The sequence below is a fragment of the Danio rerio genome, chromosome 14 (genome assembly GCF_049306965.1).
Source record: "Danio rerio strain Tuebingen ecotype United States chromosome 14, GRCz12tu, whole genome shotgun sequence".
In the NCBI taxonomy this organism is placed as follows: Eukaryota; Metazoa; Chordata; class Actinopteri; order Cypriniformes; family Danionidae; genus Danio; species Danio rerio.
The window spans coordinates 25,046,223-25,052,500 of record NC_133189.1 but is presented as its reverse complement, the minus strand read 5'-3'; the positions used below and the strand labels follow the sequence as shown (position 1 = coordinate 25,052,500).

At 40.1% G+C, this 6,278-nt stretch overlaps 1 long non-coding RNA gene across 1 annotated transcript in view; it reads right to left on the bottom strand.

The window, feature by feature from the left end:
* The window catches only part of LOC141377512 (uncharacterized), a 53,566-nt gene extending 53,141 nt beyond the window's left edge, over positions 1-425 (bottom strand). Inside the window, exon 1 of the long non-coding RNA XR_012389731.1 lies at positions 326-425. This is a non-coding gene — a long non-coding RNA (uncharacterized lncRNA). The remainder of the gene's footprint in view (positions 1-325) is intronic.
* Between the last annotated feature and the right edge of the window lie 5,853 nt (positions 426-6,278).

Genomic DNA, 6,278 nt, shown 5'->3' with positions numbered 1-6,278 from the left:
TTTTTTTTTCTTTTTCTATTGACTAGTTTATTTTCATAGCAATTCTTTAGTTCTCAACATAGAGGGGAGACAACAAGATGTCAGGGGTGAACCAGCCGTAAGAAATAAATAAAAAAATCATACAACAATAAATTACAACAGTGTATTTCCATATCAAATTAATCCAAATCACCACATTAAATCCACAAATAATAAAGTGATCACATGATCTTGACTAATCCAATTTGACTTTATAAATCGCACAGCTCATAAACAGTTAAATCAACACACCAAACAAACAAACAACAACATTACACTTCAAATCAAACAAAACCAACAACCATACCTCATTGACTGGTTACGGAAGGGAGAAACTCAAGAAAAGCATAAGCATTCCTTAGCTTGTTGAATGCTAGCGGCTTGGAAGTGAATGCATTTGTCTGAGTGGTGCATCAATTTTTTAAGTTCCCCCAACAATCTGCTTCACCTTAATTAGTTCCTAGGTGAAAGTGGCATAAGATCTTAAAAGACTCATGACACTTCCACCAAATCACTTGTGATTTTATTTATTTATTTATTTTTACAAAAATCCCACTTAAACACAATTATGAAAAAAATAATGCAACCCATGGAGTGATAGTGTAAATCAAGCAGTCTTCAATCAGCTTCAAGAAGAATGACTACCTTCTGTATTGGAGGCTCAAGGCAACTTGGTTTAGACAATTGTTTACCCTTTCCATTCAAGGCAGAGTCACTCTTTAACAACTTGACTTATCTCACTTTGTCATTGTTTCCTTAGTACACGTCTACCATTTTTGCCAATTTCCACTTGTTACGTGGTGAAACATCCTCTTGAAGGATGACTATGTCATTCACTTTAACATTCCTGCGATTCTTATTCCATTTCAGTGTCTGATAAATATTTAAAATATACTTTTTTTTTTCCAACATGACCAGAAGTTGTTGACTAACTACTGCACTCTACGCCATCATTTACGGAAATAAAGATCTTCTTTGACAATCTCTTCAGGTGGTGGTTCCACAATCATGGACTTCATCGTCAAGATGTGATTTAGGGTAAGAGGTTCTGGACCTAGAGGGTCATTTAAATGCTCAACAGTCAAAGGCCTGCTATTCACAATAGCCATAACCTCATGCAACGGCGTTCACAGGGAAGTACTGTCAAGAGCCCTAGGACATTGGTCAAGGACAGAAGTCAAAACATTTCTTACGGTACATATCTGTCTTTCCCAGACACTTCCCAAATGACTTGCTGAAGGAATGTTCATAATCAACTCACATTCTAGTTTCTTTATCTGCCCTTAATCCATTGTTGTCAATGAGTTTATAAATTCTCTGTTTGCCCCCACAAAGTTTGTACCCTGATCACATCGACTTTTGTGAACTGTTCCACGAATGGCTATAAAGGCAGCGCAGAACATTAAAAAAATGCATCAGTAGACAGAGCATTAAGCATTTCAATGTATATGGCATTTCAATGTGTATGGGTCATACAGGTCAACAACAACCCATAACGTTTGCGTTGCCTTCTACCATCAGTAACATAAAAAGGTCTAAAACAATCCATCCCACACAATAGAAAAGGTGGAGTTGGCTGCACACGATCTTCAGGGAGGTCAGCCATTTTCTGCTCTTCTACACACCTTCTGAATTTCCAACATTTCAAGCATTTGTATATGTGAGAAGAAACAGCACTACTGCATCCAACAATCCATATGCCGTTGGACCGAAGTTCATTCATTTTCGTTCGTGAAGATGTTTGATTAGTAATGCTGAGAAATGATTTTTCCTTGGAAGAATGGCAGGATATTTTACATCTAAATGAAGAGTAACATTTGCCAAGCGACCTCTAACTTGAAGTATGCCTTGATTATCCTGAAAGGGACTTAACTTGTGCAACTGGCCTTTGGTTTGAGCATCAGATGTAAATGCTATTTGTTTCTTGAGACTCGCTATTTCATGGGAAAAGGTTGCTTCTTGAACTAATCGAATGATAAAGAGCTTAGCATCTTTCCTTTGCTCCAAAGTAGTGGGTTCAGAAGATTTGGATCCAAGACCTTTATCTTCTCTCACATACCGTTTAAGTCTGGCAATGGCCTTCAACATCCTTGCCCAGTCCGAGAATTTAAGAAGACTTTCTAACAAGAATTTTTCTTTGTTTGCTTGGATATTGAAAACTTGAACCTTTTGAAGATCACATCTCCCACGTTATCATCATCTTTGGGAAGATCTTTTTGCCACAAGAATTTTGGTCTTGTGAGCCAACTTGACGCCACTAGTTGTTCCATCATTAAAGCTCTAGATGCAGAATTTGCAGGATTGACTTCTGTGCCTACATATTTCCATTGATTCGAATTAGTACTCAACTTGATATGTTGAACACGATTAGCTACAAAAACTTGGAATATCCAGCAACATTGTTGATGTATCCCAGAACGACCTTAGAATCAATCCAGAAACATTCCTGTTAATCCTTAATGTCCAATTCTCTCTTGAGCATATCACTGACCCGTACAGTGACTACTGCAGCTGAAAGTTCTAGTCATGGTATGGATGTTATTTTTGTTGGTGCAACTCGTGACTTTACCATGACAAAAGAGCAATGAACCTTATCTGATGCACTGACTGTTCAAAGATAAGAGCATTCCTCATATGCCAAGATGCTAGCATCAGAGAAATGATGTATTTCAAAACGAATGGCTTCTTTACGTGTCTGTGGAACATAACATCATGGGATCTTCACATCAGCTAAAATTGGCAGATCTAAAAGCCAATATTCCCATTAAGATTGCAAGTCTTCAGGCAATAAGTCATCCCAACTAACCTTGTTGTAGCACAACTGTTGTAGGATCTTCTTACCCACCAAAATTAATGGTGCCATAAACCCAAGTGGATCAAACACAGATGCTATCGTTAAAAACACTCCTCTGCGAGAAAATGGATGTTCCTTTACATTGACTCTAAACTGGAATTCATCAGATGCAATTGATCATTGAACACCAAGTGCTCTCTCTACATATACTGTACCTGACCCAGCTCCAGATCCAAATCCTTTACTCCTTCAGCAAGATCCTCTTTGTTTAAAGATTACTTTCTTCACCAGTAAAGAGACTCACTGAGACCATGATAACTGTCTAACTCAGTTTAATCCAAAAAACTTCTCTGTCACTCACAACATTGACAGTGCAACACTCAAACAGGTTCCCTCTCCCACAACACAGATATTATTAGTTCCTATTGTCACATCCTTTCTCTTTTTTTTTTCCCGAAATAAAGACATTAAACCCCCCTAGCACATAATTTGTGCTTTAAATTAAACAGACTGAAATAACATATCACTAACATGTAACTTATGCTTATGAATGTCAATTGTTCATCTTTTCTTCCCCTTTTTTTTTTTTCCCTCATGTAACATAGTCCTTTAGGTATTTTGGTTTGATCATAACACGTCCTGCTTTTGTGACAACAGGTGATGCAGCAGATTTGTCTGCATTTTGCATCTGGTGTTCTGCATTGTTGGCAAGCGTTGGTAAACTGCCAGCTACACTGGCATGTTCAGCACCCTCACAATGAGCAGTCATTGTTTTGTTCTTTGGTGTCATCTCAGAAGCCTTCCTGAGGTGTCTCCTGTTTCGCCTTATTACACCTCCCTAATCTAATTGGACTTTATAGGATCTTGGGTCGACGTGTTCCAGCACTGTGCCCTTTCTCCACATCGCATGGGGCTCAAATGGTTGGACTCTCACAATGTCCCCTTGTTTCAGAGTGCTTAGGTCCTTAGCTGATCTGTCATAGTAAGTTTGTTGACGATGCTGGTTGGCTTTTATTTCCCCCAAGACATTTTGAACTTTTGGGCGTAGTAGACTAATTTTTGTAGGTAGTAATGTTTTAGTTCGACGGCTAAGTAATCTCTGAGCTGGACTGGTTGATAATCCCTGTGATGGTGTGTTTCTGTGGTCCAGGATAGCTAAGTATGGGTCCTGCCTTGATGCTTTTGCTTTCAGCATAAGTCTCTTGGCCATTTTAACAGCCGCTTCAGCTTTACCATTACTTTGAGGGTACCCCGGGGATGAGGTCTTGTGAAGAAATTCCCAATGGCGACTGAAATTCTGAAATTCTTGAGATGAAAACTGCGGGCCGTTATCTGAAAATACAATATCCGGAATGCCCTGTCGGGCGAAATGAGCTTTCAGCTTCTTGATTATGGTGTTTGATTTGGTGTCCTGCAGATAGTCTATTTCCCAGAAATTGGAGTAATAATCTACTGTTATTAGATAGTCCTTCTTGTCAAATGTAAACAAATCTGTGCCTACCTTGGCCCAGGGTCTATTTGGTGTTTCATGTGGAATCAGTGTCTCCTTCTGCTGCTTAAAGTCAACTGAACGACAAGTGTCACATCTTTGCACATATGCTTTGATTTGCTCGTTCATTCCCTGCCAGTAAACACACTCTCTGGCCCTCCTAAGGCATCCCTCCACACCGATGTGAAAGGAGTGTATACGTTGTATTATCTCCCTGCGGAGTTTAGCAGGAATGACAGCTCGTTCACCTCTGAATACAATGCCGTCCTGGTAGCTCAGCTCCTCCTGAAACAGATAATAGTGTCTGATCTCCTGTGGTGTTTCTGTCTTGTTCCTTGGCCACCCTTGTTGAATGGTGTTGATTAGGGACTGTAATGTTTTGTCATCTTTTGTTGCATAACGAATCTTTGTGAGTCTGTCCTCTGAAATTGGTAAGTGCTGTGTCATGTTAATTGTTTCGATTTCTGCTTCCACAGAGTTAGCAGCAACACTATCAAGCAAGTATGCTCTGCTTAAGGTGTCGGCTAACAGCATGTCACGACCTGGAACGTACACAACATCTACGTCATACTTTTGAAGTCTCAGCGCCATCCTTTGAAGTCTTTTTGGAGCACTCAGTAGCGGCTTACGAAGAATATTTTCTAGTGGTTTGTGATCACTTTGTGCTGTCACTTTCCGCCCATAAGTATAATGGTGAAATTTTTCCATGCTGAAAAGTAGAGCCAAAAACTCCTTTTTTTATTTGTGCGTAACCACGCTCTGTGTGTGTTAGCGCTCTACTGGCATATGCTATTGGCCTACCTCTCTGCATTAGTGCAGCACCAAGGCCCGTGTCTGAGGCATCACATTGGACGGTGAGTTCTTCATCCGGGTTGTAGTATTTCAGTACTGGTGCATGAGCAATGGTTTCCTTTATTTTGCTGAATGCCTCCTCTTGTTTTATAGTCCATTTACATTCACTGTCTTTGTGTGTCAGATGTCTCAAAACTTCACACTGGTCCGACAGATGTGCACAAAACTTTGAGAGGTAATTAACCATCCCCAACAATCTTTGAATACCTTTCACATCCATTGGTCTTGGCATGTGTGTTATTGCTTTAACTTTATCTGGGTCGATTTTCAGTCCGTCCTCTGTCAGCAGGTGTCCTATGTAGGAGACTTCTCTTTGTCGCAGTTTAAATTTGTCTGCATTCAATTTGATACCTTTCTTTCTGCATCGCGTCAAGAATGCTTTTAATTTTGCATCATGGTCTCTCTCTGCTGCTTCTTGCGTCTCTCCCTGTCCTGTAATAAGCACATCATCTGCTATTATATATCCCTGGTAGCCCTTCTAACGCAAGTGTCAATTTGCGCTGAAAGATTTCAGGAGCTGGACTTATGCCCATTGGCATACGGAGCCACCTAAACCTTCCAAAGGGAGAAGAGAATGTGGTAAGATAACTGGACTCTTCTTCCAGCTTGACATGCCAAAACCCACTTTTAACATCACAAACTGTAAAGACTCTGGCTTTTGATAGGTCTGGGAGTATATCGTCGATGGTTGGTAGTGGAAAATGGCTGCGCTTTAAAGCTTTATTTAGGGGTCTAGGATCTATACATACCCTAGGTCTGCCATTAGCCTTCTGTACAACCACCATACTACTGATCCAATCAGTACTCCTTTCTACTGGTGCAATAATTTCTCTCCTCTGAAGATCTTGTAGTTCTTCTTTTAAGGGTTTCATTATGGCCACCGGAACTCTTCTTTTGGGGAGCTGTACTGGTTTTACTGTGTCATCTATCTCAATTTTATATGCTCCCTCTAGACAGCCATCACCCGTGAATACATCAGCATATTCTGTTCTTATGTGCTGTATTGACCATGGTCTGGTGGAGGGCTGTTCTGTGGTCACTATGCTGTCTATTGCTAGGATGTTTTCATATTGAACTTTTATCAAATTCATGGCTTCACTTGCTCTTTTGCCCAATAATGGCACA